Genomic DNA, 17,471 nt, shown 5'->3' with positions numbered 1-17,471 from the left:
GCACCGATGTCGGAGTTCCGCGATCGGCTGCCGTTCGCTTGCTCTTATCGTCCGAAAGGAGACGAGAAAGGGACGAGACGCTCCGACAGAAATACTCCGAATTTCTGAAGGAGTACGAACGGCTCGGGCACATGGAGTTCGTCTCGCGGCACTCGACTGGCGGGGGGGGGGGGGGAGAATTACCTTCCGCATCACGCCGTGTGGCGGGAAAAACCATCCGGGAAGAAAATAAGGGTAGTGTTTAATGGCTCTTACGTTTCAGGCAGAGGCAGTACCATTAACGACTACCTGGCTGCCGGACCGAAGCTCCAAACTGACCTCTGGGCCGTAATAACGAGGTGGCGATTCCATCGGCATGCCTTTTCGACGGACATTGTAAAAATGTTTCGCCAGATCAAGGTGCACCCAGAGGACAGGGACTGGCAGAGGATCGTCTGGAGGAACGATCCAAGCGAGGAAGTACGGGACTTCCGTTTGACGACGGTGACCTACGGCACGACGTCGGCTCCGTACCTCGCCTCGAGAGTACTGCTCCAACTTGCCGACGACGAGAAGGCTCGATTTCCGCGGGGTGCAGCGATTCTCCGAGCGAATTCGTATGTCGATGACATTCTGGCCGGAGGAGATGACATCGACGACACCGAGGAGGCTCGACGTCAACTCACGGACATCCTGACGGCGGGCGGATTCCCGCTGGATAAGTGGGCGACCAACTACTTGTCGTCGAGCTCCGGTCTCGTTCAGTTGTTGCAGGGTCACCAAGAGGCAGGAGCACTGGGACTCAAATGGAGCACAGCGAACGACACTCTGTCTCTTGCGGCTCCGAAGCTCAGGACTGCCACATCAGGTCAGCGATGGACAAAACGATCGGTTTTGTCTGAGACGGCCAGGCTTTTCGATCCATTGGGGTGGTTGTCTCCGATCAGCATTGCTGCGAAGATCTTGCTGCAGGACCTCTGGTTGTCTGGATTGTCGTGGGACGAGCCGCTGTCTGAGCTGTTTTCCGAGCGATGGAAGCAACTTCGATTCGAGATGGAGAGGACCGATCGAATCACAGTTCCGAGATGGATTGGCTATCGTGCGGCGACCAGCGACAGTATAGAGCTGCACGGATTCAGCGACGCGTCGGAAAGGGCATACTCCGCAGCCGTCTTCATAAGGGTGCCAGTTACCGGTGCAAGGGCCGAGACTGATGGCGAAGACCAAGGTCGCTCCAACGAAACCACAGAGTATTCCCAGGCTGGAGCTGTGCGGCGCCCTACTGCTGGCCCGATTGCTGAGAGCAGTAGGAGATTCGATGCGGCCTCACAGCGTGACTATGCATGCGTGGACCGATGCATCGGTCGTCCTAGCCTGGGTGAGGTCTCATGCTTCCAGGTGGAAACCGTTTGTGGCGCATAGGGTGGCCGAGATCCAGCGCCTGCTGCCGGACGTTGAGTGGCGACACGCGAGGACAGACGAAAATCCTGCGGACCTTGTCACGCGTGGGATTTTAGCGCAGGTACTGGTCGACGATGACCTCTGGTGGAGCGGTCCCTCGTGGTTGTCAGGGCCTCAGGAGGATTGGCCTGGCGCACGTGACGTCGACGAGAGCGAGGCTCCGGAGCGCAGAGTGACGGTGACGACGACGATGGTAAGGAAGACGAAGTCCGGCGACCATCCCAGTCTGCGAGCCGTCTTCGAATCGCCCTGGGACACTCTCCGATTCTCGTCAGCGTTGAGGCTGGTCCGAGTGACCGCGTATATGCGACGCTTCGCAAATAACGCTCGCTCCATCGGTACACCGCAGCACGGGTTCCTGACAGCCACTGAAATCGACGAGGCGTGGGTGAGCGTCCACCGAATGAGCCAAGCTGACGACTTTGGCGACGAACTTGCGGAAATGGAGAAGGGTAAGATAGTTAAATCGACCTCGACCCTTGTTTCTCTTCGGCCGATTATAGATCGTCAAGGTGTCTTACGAGTGGGAGGACGACTGGACCACGCAGCAGTTTCATTCGACCAGAGACATCCTGTGATAATCGACCGACAGTCTCCGTTGGCATCATTGTTGATTCGGTCAGCTCATCTTCGGACGCTCCATGGGGGAGTGAACTTGACGCGGGCGACGCTCAGGCTCCGCCACTGGATTCCGCGAGACAAGACGCTGGTGAAACGGGTCGTAAAAGGCTGCGTTACCTGCACTCGACTCCAAGGGCGCACCAGCAACCAGCAAATGGGAATGCTGCCTGCCCAGCGAGTGCAACCAGCAAGGGCATTCTCGGTCAGCGGAGTCGATTATGCTGGTCCGATTCCGATGCTCATGACGAGAGCAAGGGGACAGCGGACAACCAAGGGATACATCGTCGTTTTCGTGTGCCTGTGCACGAAGGCGGTCCACTTAGATGTCGTGTCCGATCTGTCCTCAGCCTCCTTCATCGCCGCTTTCAAACGCTTCGTAGCTAGACGCGGAAGATGTCACCAGATGCTGAGTGACAACGCTACGACGTTCAGAGGTGCCGATCAGCTTCTGAAGCGCATGTTCAACGCTGCATCGACCTTTTACAAGGAAACGGCGGAATTGCTGGCCGCCGACGGAACGGAATGGAGCTTCATACCGCCGTATTCTCCTCATTTCGGCGGTCTGTGGGAAGCGGCCGTGAAATCCGCGAAGAGGCATCTACGACGCACAATAGGGGAACAACAGCTCACCTTCGAGGAGCTTTCCACCCTGCTGTGTCAAGTGGAAGCTTGCATGAACTCTCGACCCCTCTCCGCCTTGTCCGACGATCCAAATGATCCTCCCTTCCTCACGCCGAATCATTTGGTTAACGCTTCTTCTTTGTGCGCAGTTCCAGAACCGCGTGACGAAATCACGTACGATGCAGGCCGACGGAGATGGAACCTTGTATCCAGACTTCTGGAAGGTTTCTGGCAGCGGTGGCGTACGGAATACCTGAGCCAGTTGCAGACTCTTCCGAAATGGCAAAGGGCACGGGAGAATCTTGCTGTCGGAGCGGTCGTGCTCCTGAAGGACGATCTCGCGCCGCCTACGAAATGGCCTCTCGGACGCGTCGTCGAAGTGCATCGGGGATCCGACGGACGAGTGCGTGTGGCTGCCGTGAAGACCGCTACCCGTACCACCACCAGAGCCATCCAGCGCCTTGTACCGCTCATTTCCTCAGAGCATTCCACCGGCGAGGAAACGTGACTCCCTTCACGGCGGGCGGTGTTTAGACGCACATTGTACATATTGTAAATAACTGTAAATATCTGTAGCTCACTTTGTTCACTTTGTTCACTTCGTTCACGCCGTTCACTCTGTTCACTTCTCTGTATAACATCCGAAAACCATTGTACTATTTCGTTGCCGACCCGACAACGAGGCGGGCGGTATGTTAGAGCAATCAGCTGTTCGATGCCGCTGTGCGTCCGCACGCACACACGGCAAATTAGCGACTGCCGAACTTTGTTTGTATTGAGGACTCGGCCGTCGTCGCGGTTCGTCTCTCTCTCTCCCCGCACACTTCGGGCGGACCGAGTAGTTCGGGGTGCGCGGCGAGGGGAGAGAGCCCCGTCAATATACACGGCAATCCGTCGAGCCCTCTTCCTCTTTTCCGAGAAACGCAGTGACGGTGACAATAAATCAGTTAGCTCTCCCACAAATTCCGACTTTATTTCTTGAACATTTCGCGATCGTAAGTTAAAGGTTCCACGTTACGGAACCCAACGAAGATCCAAAACAATTTCTTTATGTGGACTAACCCGAAGTCTCTTTGCGTTATTTTCATTTTTTATTTATGGAGGAATACAAAAAATCCTTTGAAAAGCTCCGATCTAGAACTAATCGTTTTGGCGAGGTGTAATATTAGTCTAACTTTGTGGAAAAAATCTTGGGACCCTTCGAGACCCTTCGAGACCCAGGTACACGGCGCACGGCTGCGGGTGTGGCCCATGTCAGGTCGACAATAGATCAGCCATTCCGCCGCACGCACGTGGCCACGGAGCCCCGGTTCATCAGCTCCAGTCCCTCCGCCCATTCCTTTGTGACAGGGACCACACCTGATTATGGCCCGTTGCACACGGCAACACCTTCGTTGCACACGGCACCACCTTCGGAGAAGTCCTGTTGATAAGAAGGGATCAAATATCCTCAGCGGTCAGTTGTCTCCAACGGTATAAGAGGCCGCCGCCCCAGGGCACGAGCGTTCAGTTTTGTTTTAGTATCGCCTACGTACGTTCTCCGTGTATTTCAATCATTGTAATAATCTTTGTAACTAACTCAGTGGTACTCAACTCCGGTTGAGCAATAAAGTTTTTTTTTATATTTTCTTCTTGATTATTACGTGACATTTTGGCGATCCTGCCAGGATCCACTAGAGTCAGTGTAAACGAAATCACGCGTTTCGGCCCACGGGAACACTCGACCCAGAGGATCAGCGGACCACACTACGAGCTGCATACGTGCACCTTTGGAACCACGCAAAACGAAGAAAAGACCAGAAGTAAGTAACTCTGGATCCCTTTATAACGTACAGAACTAGGAGAGATAGCTTCTCTAGCAACAGTTCAAGAGACAGTGTAGATTCAGTTAGAATCATGAGTAAATCACAACCCAGCACCTCTGACGCTCAAGTGAAAGAATTATTGGAGACAATTAGAAAACAGAATGAAACTATTACTCGCCAACAAGATATGTACAGCCAAAGAATTTCCATGCTAGAAGCCGCTTTACAATCGGTAGACAAAGAGAATAAGAAACGCGTTAAAGAAATTGAGATATTAGGCAGAAATCTAACAGGCTTGAGCATGACTGAAGATGACGATGCGGATTATACTTCCGTCATGACCGAAGACGATTCCGTGATTAGATCTAAAATCAAAACCACTGCACCACCTGCCCCAACGCGAGGAAATGCACCTGGCGAAACGAGCTCGCAGAGAGAAGACCGCTCATCGACCGACAACAGGTTAAATGCTTCAAATGTGGAAAAATCGGCCACACCGCCAACCAGTGCTCAAATTTTCAAGTGCGAGCCCCACAGGAACGCGGACCACCGCGAGTGAACAACACTGTGGTATCAACCGAGGAAGAAACGAACTATTACGAATCAACACCGTCACCGGGCAACTACCAACAATCCTATTACGATCCCCATCCGGACAACAATGGAGATTTCTCGTCGATTCAGGAGCAGGAGTCAACCTTGTCAGACGAAGACCTGCAGGAATGAAGATCTATACCGACCACGAAACCAAACAGTTTGCTATGGGACATTCTAAATTCCGAACGAACGAATTCACTAATTTTAGAATAGCCGGTCAATTTATAAAATTTTATATCGTAGACGAAACTTTTCCTATCATTGAAGACGGCATATTCGGGTTACCAGCCATGAAACAATTTAACTTCAGCATCACTAACGATCATTTGAAATTAAACGACACGATATTAACATTTCAGAATCAAACTATCAAAAAAGGCGAGAGAATCCACGAACTTGTGTACCTCGAGGGAAAACCTACCACGGTATGCTTTATCAATTGTGGTGAGTCAGAAAAACAAATTACTAACAATATTGAAAATTCTAACACCTACGATCAAATATCCACCTTTAAAGAAATAATTAGACTTTCACATATAGAAAACAATTTGAAACAACCTATAGAAAAATTGCTTCTATTTTATATCGATGTTTTCAATTTAGAAAAAGAATTCCTACCTTGCACCAACCTCACTAAACACACGATAACACTAAAAGAAAACAAGGTCATTAACACAAAATCGTACAAACCACCTGAATGCCACAAAGCAGAAATTAGCAAGCAAATGGACGAGATGTTAGAAAAAGGAATAATTGAACCCAGCGATTCCCCTTACAATTCACCAGTCTGGGTGGTACCGAAAAAATCAGACGCATCAGGCAAACAAAAGTGGAGGATAGTTATTGACTTTAGAAAACTGAACGAATTGACTGACCAGGACGCATACCCCTTACCCGACATAGACGACATTTTATCACAACTCGGAAACGCGAAATTCTTCTCAGCTTTAGACTTATCCTCGGGTTTCCATCAGATCCCGATGGAAGAGAAATCCAAAAAATACACCGCCTTTTCTACTCCCCAAGGACACTATCACTATAATAGAATGCCATTTGGACTGAAGAACGCCCCAGCAACTTTCCAGAGAATGATGGATACCGCCCTACGTGGACTTATAAACAAACATTGCTTCGTGTATCTAGACGATATTGTAATATTCGGACAATCCATCGAAGAACATAACAGAAATTTAGCAATCGTGTTACAAAGATTAAGAGAATTAGGATTGAAACTGCAACCGGACAAATGTGAATTTCTAAAGCCAGAACTAGAGTACTTAGGCCACATAGTAACCTCTGAAGGAATAAAGCCCAATCCAAAGAAACTAGAAGCCGTTCAAAATTTCAAAATCCCTAAAACACCGACCGACGCAAAATCATTCTTAGGACTCGCGGGATATTATCGAAAATGTATACGAAACTTTAGCAAAATCGCGAAACCATTGACCGAACTGACGAAAAAGACCGTACCGTTTCACTGGAACGAACAGACGCAGACCAGCTTTGACACACTAAAAAAGAAATTATGTACCGCACCAGTTCTCAAATTCCCTGACTTTGAAAAACAATTCACCCTAACGACTGACGCAAGTAATTTAGGAATAGGAGCCATCCTTTCGCAAGACGGACACCCCTGTTGCTATATTTCACGAACTCTCAATCCGCCCGAACGAAATTACTCGACTACCGAAAAGGAGCTGTTAGCAATTGTATGGGCAACTAAAAGACTTCGACAATACCTGTTAGGAAGAAAATTCATTATTAGAACCGATCACCAAGCCTTGACATGGTTACAAAATTGCAAAGACCCCTCATCTCGACTGATCAGATGGAGTCTACGACTAGAGGAATACGAATACGAAATACAGTACACTAAAGGAAAAGACAATACCGCTGCCGACTGTTTATCCCGAATTCACGCGATTACAGCACAAGACGAACCCACAGACTTACTGTCCAGATACCAAACCTGGGAAACCTCAGACGAACTTCCGAAACCACTAAAGATCGTACCCAATAAAAAGAACTTCTTCCAACTAACTTCAGACCAATTAGGCGCGCACGAAGGTAAAGAAAAATGGCTAAACATGTTGAATAAAATCATCAGGAACACGAATCGAATTGGTATAGGAGACAATGATATTTCAATTCAGGATAGAAATACGATCAAGAGAATGCTCATGTTCTTTAACGACACGGACAAAGAGATAGAATTTGCATGGGAACCAGTAAAAGAATTGACCGACGACGAAATTAAACAAATTATCAAAGAAAATCACGAATTAATCGGACACCCCGGAATACAGAAAGCCTATGACAGAATCAAAATTAACTACAAAATACCGAACTTGTTTAAACTAATTCAGGAATACATTGAGACATGCGACACTTGCCAACGAGCTAGACTCACGCGAATTCGCCCAAGAGAAGAACCATGCATAACCGACACCCCGATAGACTCGAACGAAAAAATAGCTATGGATTTGTTAGGACCGTTACAAAAAACGAAGAACTGTAATCAGTACATACTCTCGATTCATGACGAACTGACTAAATATCTTATACTAGTACCCCTCAAGACGCAACGAACCGAATCCATATGGGACGCCCTACTGAACCACTACATTTATGTATTCTCCGCACCCAAGAAAATACTAACAGACAGAGGACAGAATTTCATTTCCGAACTAATGCAAAGATACGAGGAAGCTTTTAACATAAAACATATCAAAACTACCGCATTCCACCCGCAAAGCAACGGATCCCTAGAAAGAACGCACGCAGTTGTCACTGACATGTTAAAATCAATACAACAAACATCCACCGACGAATGGGACGAACAATTGAACTTTGTTTGCTTAGCGTATAACACAATGACACACGACGCCACAGGCTACACACCTTTTGAACTAACGTTTGGACACAAAGCTAACCTACCTTCAACCATTTCCAAAAATCCTCAGCGAAGTTACGAAGACGAAGTATCCTTTCGAAAAAAAGAATGGGACTCACGATTGAAAAGAGCCCGAGACACCTTGCTAAAGAGTAAACAAAGATATCAAAGAGACCAGCGACGTAAAATTATTAAACCGCAATCAATTTTCAAAGAAGGAGATCAAGTTTTGATACACAATGATCATAAGGAACACAAATTAGACATAGAATGGTTAGGACCATTCACGATTGATAAAGTATGCACACCGTATTATGTCATTAACGATAAGAAAGTACACGGTAACAGACTAAAATCTTATTTTCCAGGACGACAATCCTCTTCGCGGGATTAACTTGCGCACACGTCGCTATAACACCATTAGATACCCAGAATAACATATTTTTAGAAAAGATAAATAAGGGTTATTTATACAGTAGTACCGCCAATGTGATAATAGGTCTAGACACGAGCGAGATGTTTAAGCAAATCGAAAACATAGCACAATATAAGAACGAGAAATCAGTAAATCAGCTACTAACTTCGACTATACCGAAGCATTAGATACTTTAGACATACGTATTAATAATATTAGACAATTAGCCAGTCATGTAAGAACCCTCATACACCAGAGAACGAAGCGAGGATTATTGAACTTTGTCGGATCAATCTCTAAAAGCTTATTCGGAACACTAGACACAGACGATTTGGATTTGATAAATAAAAACATTGACACCTTATTTGACGACGACAAACAGATTAAAATCATACTAGCTAACCAGACTTCGCTTATAAAGAAAATGCTTAACACAAAGAGTTTAGAGAATTTAGAACGTTCATATAACCAATTAACGCAGCAATTGAATACAGAAAGCATATTTACTAAACTCATAATGAAAATCGATAATGCCATACAGGATTCGCACTTCCAACTTGACGAAATATTAAACGCGATCATTTTAGGTAAACAAGGTATCATTAGCCCACAGATTATAGAACCCGAAAAGCTTGTAAGCAACTACGCGAAGATCATAGGACATCACACTTATAACATTGCCATTGCGCCCAAAATCGAACACTTTCAATTCATACTCGACATCAGTGACTTAACCGTTTTCACGTATAATGACAAATTATTTTTCAAGATTTCGATACCTCTAGTGCTCGAACAAGAGTGGGATATAATGCGCGTATACCCCATCCCGCATAAAAGAAACAATATATTTATGGCACCCGTGATAGAAAATCCAGTATTTCTAACTTCAAACCTCCTTTACATAAACACTGATCTCGACTATATCACCAAACATTGTAAACGAAAGATAGTCATGATTTGTAAACAAACGCAGCCGATCCACAACAGTAATTCCGACAACGACTGTCACAGCGAAATTATTAACTACAAGAAGAACATCAACAATTGCGAGATATCCATTTATAAGATCGACTACATCAGTTTCATACCGCTGCACGCCGAAAATCAATTCCTAGCGATACCCTCTAAACCAGTAGAAATTGACGCGATATGTTCCACAAAACATAATATTCAGACCACTGACAGACCATCTATAATTAGCTCTAACGATTCATGCGATTTATTGTTTAATAACGAGTACATTGATTGATAGGTTTGTACGTGCTCAACAAATTAGGATTACTCGACTGTCTGAAGAACTGCGTCCCCAGAAAACTCTGTTTCCACCTGCTCTGCTGTAAGATCAAGAAAGGGCCACAAATCCACAACGACTTCCAACCAACGCAACCGAGTGCGCCAATCAGCCTGTACACCACTGTAAGCCGCCCTTTGGCAATCGAAGACAATGAGGGAGGAAGAGTCTTGATACAGCACCAGCGGGTCCGCTTCAAGAAGAGCATCCTCAAGAAGAACTTAAGGGACTAAGTTCAATCTAAGAAGGGGGGAATGTGACAGGGACCACACCTGATTATGGCCCGTTGCACACGGCAACACCTTCGTTGCACACGGCACCACCTTCGGAGAAGTCCTGTTGATAAGAAGGGATCAAATATCCTCAGCGGACAGTTGTCTCCAACGGTATAAGAGGCCGCCGCCCCAGGGCACGAGCGTTCAGTTTTGTTTTAGTATCGCCTACGTACGTTCTCCGTGTATTTCAATCATTGTAATAATCTTTGTAACTAACTCAGTGGTACTCAACTCCGGTTGAGCAATAAAGTTTTTTTTTATATTTTCTTCTTGATTATTACGTGACACCTTCATCGCCCTGCCGCGGGAGTCGGTCCTGGGATTGACCCATATCGTAGACTTTGCATTAAAGTCTCCCAGGACCAGCATTGGACGGGTCAGTTGCGAAGCAATAACCGCCCCAGCCCGACCAGGAATTTCCTGAACTCGGAAGTGCAACTGTTGGGTGAGATGTAGCATTCCACAACCAGAAGCCTTCTCAGGCACACCATCGCGAACCCCCTGCCCCACTCAACCACGAGGCAGGATGGCGCATCACCACCTTAACGGTGCCAAATCGTCACGGAGCCTGGACCAGGAGGATTGCCGGGGATTTAACATCCCCGAACTTGATGGCTTCGGGTGGGCACTTCGTGGCCGCCACCACGGCTGCTCTAATCTCCTCGGGGGTGACAGAGTCATCCAGGTCCCTAAGGCGGAGGTCCGCCGTTTTGACGGGCCCCGTGACCCTCGCCACCATTGTCCCGAGAACCTTCGTCATCCAGGCAGCCTGGGCATATACCCTGGCCGCCCCCTAGGGACCGAGGATCTCCAGAAGGCGATGTCCGGTAACCGCCCGCTTGGTGCGAATCTCGGTCAGACCGACCGCCTCCAAATTGATGGCCCCCTTTGGCCACCGCCATGGCCTCCCACAGGGTGGCCCTGCAACCCTCCGGTATCGCCGCTGTTTGATCTTCGGAACGGAAGTGACGCGGGCCGGTGGTTACGGCTGGGCGGCTGGACCAGCCGCGTCGGCAACTCTGATCTTCTTCTTTTTCTTCTCACTTCCCCGGCCACAGGGACTGGAGTAGGAAGAGAAGTAGGAGGGGGTTCAACAAGGCGGTGGCGGAGCGTGGGCTCTCCCGTCGCTGCGGAGCAAGAGTTGGGGGGAGGGGGCGGTGCCAAACACAACTGTCCGGATAGACGCCTGCTCCTTTTTTTTTTAATGGGCGCCAATTTGGCATACAGTAGGGCGGTCATCTTCTCCAGTAGGCCGGGGGGCCGGGTTTCCCCTGCCGTGGAGCGGGGGGAGGCATCGCCTCAGCGTCTTCATCGCCATCATCTCCTCTTTGATGGCCCTATTGGTTGCGCTTAGCTCCTCCATCTCTCTCCGCATGCCGTCGTTCTCCCTCACCAGGAGTACCAAGGACCGCGGATAAAGGGCCGGAGGAGTCACCGCCGTGATGTTAGCGGGATATAGTCGGAGCCCTGCTCAATCCTCTTACGAACCTCCACGAACGCGGCCTCGGCATAACGTGCCGCAACCTGTAGGTCACGGACGCTCGTGCCCTCGAGGCTCGCACTCCCGAGCGCGGTCTCCTCGATTACTCGGACTTTCTCCAGAACTTCCTGGAGTATTTCTCCCGTGCTCTGGGCGCGAACCCCAAAGGCAATCTCCGCCACCAGGGGGGTAGGATCCCTGGAGGGGCGATCATTGCATCCCTCCAAGTGTCCAGCCCCGCCGCTCCCCCTCCGCGTTACTTCTCCGCCAGGGACGGAGGAGAGTAGGGCGGGGGCCACAGAAACTCGCGACACTCTGGCACTTACACCAGGGGGTGCCCCCTCCCCACATACCAGCAGCTTGCAGTTAGGGATTTTTTATAGAGATTGTCATCCTCGCAGTCCGGCCGATGAAGGCAAGACCTTCGTTTCCGGTATAACATGACCACCGAATTACGGTATAGGGCCCTGCGCCGACATCACCGGTCGTAACATCCCGGCAGATATCATGAGTCGAATGCATAACATGCCCAGCGGGGAAAGGGCAGATCGACAAACTTGCATACCAATTATGACAGCACTTGCCCGAGCAATATCACCAGTCCTAGCGACGGCCCTGAAGCGGTTATCTGAATGGCAGCAGAAGGACGAAAAATTGCGTCGCATTCGCGAAGAGTGCAGACAGCAAGGCGTTAACGAAAAATCTCGATATCGTCTATATAATGGCACGTTGTATCATGTAAGCAACAGTGGTGGGGAACGAGCGGTCATCCCCGCAGTTTTGCGCGACGATCTCATACGTGAGATACACGAAGTTTACGCGCATGTCGGTGGAGATAAAACCGTAAAACTCATATCCGAATCCTTCTATGTGCAGAAAGTACATCGACATGCGAGAAAACTGATATCCACGTGTGATACATGCCGACGAGTCAAAATTCCTACCCACGCGACCCATGCCGATATGCAAAGTATAATACCAAGGTGTCCGCTCGACGTGTCGTCTATCGATTTCTACGGGTCGTTGCCTATATCAAGGGGGGGGGGGAGTCAGATATATTCTCGCAGTGGAGGAACTGTTCACGAAGTTTGTAAAATTGTATCCCATGCGAAACGCGACTACCTGCGTAACACTCGCGCGAATCTTCACGCGGTACATTCCGATGTACGGGAAACCCAAAAGAATCATCACCGACCACGGGACGCAATTCACCTCGAGGAAGTGGACAGAAGCCCTACAGAGGTAAGGAATTCATCACGTCCTCTCCTCCATCCGACATCCCCAAAGCAACCCGGTAGAAAGGGTAAACCGCGAGATCGGACGGATCATTCGCACGTTGGCGGCCCATGCACACGCTTCCTGGGCCAAGTGAGTCGACGTCATCGAAACCTGCTGCAATGAGGTGGTGCACAACAGCACAGGGTTCACGTCAACAGAACTGTTAAAGAAAAAACCGATACGGCCGTGGGCAAGGTGGTTCCAGTACACCAACGAGATTGGGACAACAGGTGACGAGCCGCATCACGCCAAGCTACAGCTCGCGTTCCGGCAGATGACAAACAAAGCACGGAAGCGGTGCGAGCGAGCCAATTCTGGAAAAACACCTACAGAATATAAACTGGGTGACCACGTGCTGATAAAAACCAACCCGGTATCGAATGCCGCCGACCGTGAAATAGCCAAATTCTTCCATCTATACGAAGGTCCTTACGAGGTAGTACGAAAAAAGGGACCTTCGACGTACGTGTTGGAAATACCTAACACGAAGGAAATCCGCGGCACATTTCACGCGTCACGTTTACGGCACTACCATAAACCAGACGAAGAGCAAGATGTCAACACAACATCCGTGGTACACTTCACCAGGGTCGACCCGGGTGGGGATTCTGAGAAACCCCGACTTCGTCCCAAATTATAAGGACGAACGACGCCCAGCGAAGGCATTCGCTAATCAGTCGTCAATATGGAAGGACCACCATCAGACAACAAGGCAAATCGCGCCACCATCGACGCCAGCAACCAGGCTTACGCTGTGTGGGCCATGGTTAGTTGCCCTACGCAAACGGGCATGGATATTAAATTCCATGAGCCACCTCCACCAGCGCTCGCTATGAAAACTGCGGGCCCCTGGAAACAGGGAAGGTGGCGGAAACGGCAGTACGCACACGGCGTGCCGACCTAAGCCAGGGTCAACTGCGTTCCCGCACAGACGCAAACGCCGAAAGGGTGACCAGAGAGGGCACGAAGATGCTGGGGAGGCCTCGGGCGGGGCACGACCCAGGCCCAGCACACTCTCGATCCGGAGGGGGCGCATCCAGGGGCGACCAGTGCCGGAAGCTCGGCTGCAGCCGAGCTAGAAATGTCGTGGGAGGTGATTCCCGAACCCAAGGACGAGCAGCGGCGACAGAAGGAGTTGGAGCAGGAAGACGCGGAGCTATCATGGGACTCCTGCGACCTGGATCCCGACCCGAGACTCGAGGTACCCGACGTCAACTCCCGGGACCCGCTAGGCCTGTTAAATATCACGGAGAGTTTCATCGAGGAACTCTTGGAATCCCCAAACGGGGAGAAATAAGTGCGCGGCTGTGCTTCCATCATGAAACAAGTGTTTAGTTGTTTATTTTTTTTTTTTGCGTTATAAAAGACTGATCAAAGAAGTGTGCATTTTTTTTACTTACGGCGTTTTGGTTAAATATGAAAGATTACGTTCAGTTTATTTTAAAGAACGAAGAACAAGTGTTTTTTTTTCTTCTTATGTTATAAAAGACTGCGTGTGGGTTACTATAAAAGACTGCGACTTAGTTAATACATAGGACTGATCGAAGAAGTGTTGATTTTTTTTTATTACTGCGTTTTGGTCTAATACTGCGTTTTCGTTTAACATAAAAGATTGTATTTAGTTTATTGTTTCAAAAAGACTGCGTTTAGTTTAAGGTTTTCGTTTTTTTTTCTTTCTCTCTTCGCGTTCGGTAGGGTTCGAGATTTCCAGGCATCTATACTGCGTGCTGCACTGATCATCTCGAAAGTAGGGGTGGGGGCAATATGTAACCGTGTCGGTTACACATCGATATATCGCGTGTATCCAACAGCGATATCGACCCCACCACAATATTCTATTACGTTGCTCGCGAGTCCGAACGTAGAGAAGGACCGCGAAATATCGCGATACCGTTCGAGTTGCGCACGCATCGATCCCCACTCGATAACGATCGAAGGAGGTCGATGCGAGCCGCAGATCCAGCACTCTACGTCTGGAAGCGGTCCGGGAAACACGCAGTAACATTTTTGTAAAGTTCCGTGACTCTCGGTCGCGACCACGTAGTAGTCAATAGGAATTATCGAATTCCCACGCGTTCAAATATTGCTTTGAGAAGTGTTCAAAATTATTAATTCTAAAGGAAAAGTGTTCCGATTACTAGTGAATGTAACTTGCAGCGAGCAAGTCGCGTAGGTGAGAAGCGACGGCGAGCGGAAAACGCCGTGTGTCCAGTCGACACGATTTCATAAAGTTTAGAGAGCTGCGTCTCACGGAAATAGAAACGCGTCGTGTTGCGTGCGATCGTCGCGTCGAACAGACACAACCTATTCGTCTCGCGATACAGATTCTAATTCCAGGTTAAAGTATAATTACTGGGTACGTAAAAGTATCGTTTGACAGATACTGTGCGTACCGTACGGGTCGAAGCGAGACAGTCGATCATCACATACTCTGAGGCCACGAATCGTGCCAAAGGGTAGACTCCTGGGTTCCGAGGAACGGCAGAGGTTTTCTGTGAGTCTCGTTCAGATCGAGAATATTTCTTGTCACGCAATCGCGGTGTTTTTGTCGTGACCTTAATCGACAACACTCCGAGGCCACGCACCGTGCCAAAAGGTAGACTCCTGGGTTCCGTGGAATCACCGATGTTTGGTGTGGGTCTCGACCGGATTCGAGGCGATTGTACTTCGTACGATCGCGGCTACTCTGTCATGACCTAATCAGAGATTACTCCGAGGCCACGTATCGTGCCGAAGGGTAGACTCCTGGGTCCCGTGGAGCGACCGAGGTTTACTGCGAGTCTCCCCCGAATCGGTACGATAGAGCATCGCACGATCCCGAGTATTCCGTCGTGACCTTTGTCAGAGATCACTCCGAGGCTACGTATCGTGCCAAAGGGTGAACTTATAGGTCCCGTGGAATAACCGAGGTTTAGTGTGCGTCTCTACTGAATCGAGACGATCGAGCCTTGCACGATCGTGGGCACTCTGCCGTGACCGGTACCCGAGAACACTCCGAGGCCATGTATCATGCCAGAGGGTAGACTCGTGCGTCCCGTGGAGTGATCAAGGTTTAGTGTGCGTCTCCACCCAGGCCACTTTTACGAACATCGGCCAGGTGCCTGGATGGTCTGACGGGTACGACGTCGTTCGATCGCGGATTTCGGGTCAGATTAGAGCGATCGGACTTTGCACGATCACGGACACTCTGCCGCCGCCTTGTCTGAGATTGCTCAGAGGCCACGTTACGTGCTGAAGGGCAGATTCATTGGAAGCGTGGAGTGACGGCGATTTTGTGTTGGTCTCCATCCTGATCACTCGTACGGTTATCAGGCCGAGTGTAGGGGTGGTCAGACGGGTCACGAACTGCTTATCGCGGGGCGCGATCCATGCTGGGTCATTATTGTAAATTGATTCCGAAAACCGGACGTAGAGTAGAGCGAGCGTACCGCGAGTGGTCTTCACGCATTGTAAACGATATATTTACGCGTCGCGAACTTTCGACGCGGGAGCCCGACACACATTGTTTCACGCGTCACCGCGGTGGAATTTGTTTACAACTGAATGTGTACAGTTCTTGCCAGAATATATCATCCTTTGTTACCGTATCTGGGTCTCTAATATCTTATTTAACTCGTCCAAACCTCGCCGCTTTCCAGTGCCTGGAGGCACGAATCCATTCTATCTCGCGAACTCGCGGGTTTTTGAAGATTAGGGTAGTAACCGGCCCTGCGAGACGGTAAAAGGTAATCTCGAGAAACGAAGTAGAGGTAGAATCAGCAAACGTAATCGGATAGATAGACAAGAGCGAATAGTACGGTTGCAAATTATTATTAAAAAAGAAATTGTTGTATCAGAAAACTCTATAAGTGGAACCATACAATGCTTATTTAACAAATTTTATTATAACTTCTAAATTTCTCGAGAAAACATGCTTGTAACTAGTACCATGACTACCTCTGCGTCACAAAAATGGATCGCATTACGAAAGGGGCAGTTTTGGGCAGCTACTTTTTCAAAATAATGTTAAATAATAGTGTCTACTACAAGACTCGACAAGAATCACCGTGGAATATTGTGGAATATACAACTTTTCGTATACATTTGTAAAATCTGTGCACTAAGTTTTATCGTTCACTTCATACATTCCAAACATTAATTAATATAAATCCAATGTTATTATTATGTATAGTATTTACTTCCCGGCACAGCATCCATCGTACACGCACAAAAAAATATTCAATTTCCGTAAAATTGTAAGCTTGACACCTTTTTTTTCACAACGTAGTTCACTGCACGAAAACTGTGAGACGACTGTATGGGATATTTGTACTCCCACCATTTAGCAGGTATAGGTAGTAAGACCTTTTTACCTTCGGCTTCTTCTACAGTCATTACCTGAGAATAGAATACGGCAAGAGCCGTACCCCTAACGGGAAATTCATTTTTTGCATTTTGGCCACGTTTTGGCGCTTTTGGCAAACTGTACGTCGGATCAAGACCAAGACGGATCTCAAGTCTGTGTCTGAAGGCTGTGAATGGAAATCATTAATTAAAAAGTCACGTGACTACCCCGGGCACCTACCCCTTAAGGTGCAAATTATGGTAAATAATTTTACTCATGCAGCGTTTTATATTTATTATAAAATATTTTTAAAACATTTTGATAAGCTAAATTGCGGTAAGAATGAACAATGAAAAAATTACCGCGAAGAATTAGTTTTTGAATTATTATTAGAAGTTGAAATCCACTTTGTTAATAGTGTAGTTGTTAAT

The 17,471-nt window shown here is 48.4% G+C and overlaps 1 long non-coding RNA gene across 1 annotated transcript in view; it reads right to left on the bottom strand.

The window, feature by feature from the left end:
- Nucleotides 1–17,471, bottom strand: part of LOC143360389 (uncharacterized) — a 562,015-nt gene that overhangs the window by 341,171 nt on the left and 203,373 nt on the right. The window lies entirely within an intron of this gene.

The sequence above is a fragment of the Halictus rubicundus genome, chromosome 13 (assembly GCF_050948215.1).
Source record: "Halictus rubicundus isolate RS-2024b chromosome 13, iyHalRubi1_principal, whole genome shotgun sequence".
Classification (NCBI taxonomy): Eukaryota; Metazoa; Arthropoda; class Insecta; order Hymenoptera; family Halictidae; genus Halictus; species Halictus rubicundus.
This window is presented reverse-complemented; position numbering and strand designations above follow the sequence as displayed.